The sequence below is a fragment of the Lotus japonicus genome, chromosome 5 (assembly GCF_012489685.1).
Source record: "Lotus japonicus ecotype B-129 chromosome 5, LjGifu_v1.2".
Lineage (NCBI taxonomy): Eukaryota > Viridiplantae > Streptophyta > Magnoliopsida > Fabales > Fabaceae > Lotus > Lotus japonicus.
Window position 1 is genome coordinate 8,312,120 of NC_080045.1, and position 1,332 is coordinate 8,313,451.

The following is a 1,332-nucleotide window of genomic DNA, read 5'->3' on the forward strand; positions in this document are numbered from 1 at the left end:
AATCAAAACTAAGTTACAGTTCACATTACCCAACAAATCACTTCAAAGTATAATAAAGCATAAAAGTCCATGCAATATGGGCCCAAATCAAATTAGCTAAGTACTTGAAAATGAGAAGCTAAGTCTATTAGGGAGAAAACTGCGGTCAATATACCACCAGTTCTCATCTCAATTCCTACCAATCCACAATCATATAATACTTCAAATATTCCAAATAAATAGTATGAGTTTAATCAGGTGCTCCAAGAGAGTCTTTGGTACACATTGCATGACACATTTTATTGAAGATTAAACAAAAAAATTACATAGATGATTGCGTATTGCATATAGATAGTATGTGCAGTTAATGTGATGTTCATCACTACAAAACTGATCTTTTGAGTTTCAAGTAGTAGTTGTAAAGTGCAGTGCTAAGTGCTAACCCTAAAAACCTATATATAAAAAATGAGGTGAAAAGATTTACATTTTTTGTTGCAGCACTGAAAGCTTCTCGATGTGGGATCTGAGGATTTGCTGCTTTGATCCGCTGTATCTCCCCTCTGACAATCACATCAAATCAACCATATATGTTATACGTGTCATAGTACTAAGAAAGTAAATATAGTAAGAGAAATAGAGAATGTAATAGTGCAATATGTGTTGTTGTAGTGAAAAAAAACAAAGTCAAAAAATCCACATCTCTCCAGAAATCTGAACTCACTTCATGAAACGATATTAAGCAGATGGGAGACGGTGCTTCTTCTCAGGTGCTGCAAAAAGAATAATCAATTTACAAATAAGGACACACATGAATATTGTTGGGAACTGAGAAAGAAAATCATTTGTAGAGGGAGTTCTGAGTAATCAATAATACAAAGTTGTAAGGTAAAAAACTCCTCTCAGAGCATTTGGTGAACTCACCACATCTCTTGCAATGGAAGAAGTTATCCTTGCCTCCAATTCTGAAAAAGCAATTATATAGAGAAGATGATGATCAAATTCTGTTAAAGCAATGTGGAGTAGGAAATATAACAATTAGAAAACTGATTGAGGATCTTTACCTGCAGATGCCATATTCATCACAGTGGTATTGGTTTTTTGAAATCTGAAAGATTGAACAACTTCTTAATACAATATTTCAAAATATGCCACTCTCATAAATCATAATTGATTTTGACTTCGAAATCAATTGTAAGAGAATTTTCAAACATCCACGAAGAAGGAAACATAACTCAATTTCTATCTCGCGAGAGAACTTACATCATCATCAAAGAATTTGCATGTAGCACAAAAGTACTTGCCCATGCATACTCCACAGTTTATGCAGTACTGCTGAACCTGCAGGTAGCATGA

General features: G+C 33.9%; 1 long non-coding RNA gene across 1 annotated transcript; it reads right to left on the reverse strand.

Annotated features, from left to right (window-relative positions):
* Positions 1 to 405: 405 nt before the first annotated feature.
* Positions 406 to 1,084, reverse strand: LOC130720145 (uncharacterized). The gene is made up of 3 exons (XR_009012952.1): positions 1,041 to 1,084; positions 901 to 941; positions 406 to 539 (listed from the first exon to the last, which is right to left on the reverse strand). It is a non-coding gene; the product is annotated as an uncharacterized LOC130720145 (long non-coding RNA).
* Positions 1,085 to 1,332: the final 248 nt, after the last annotated feature.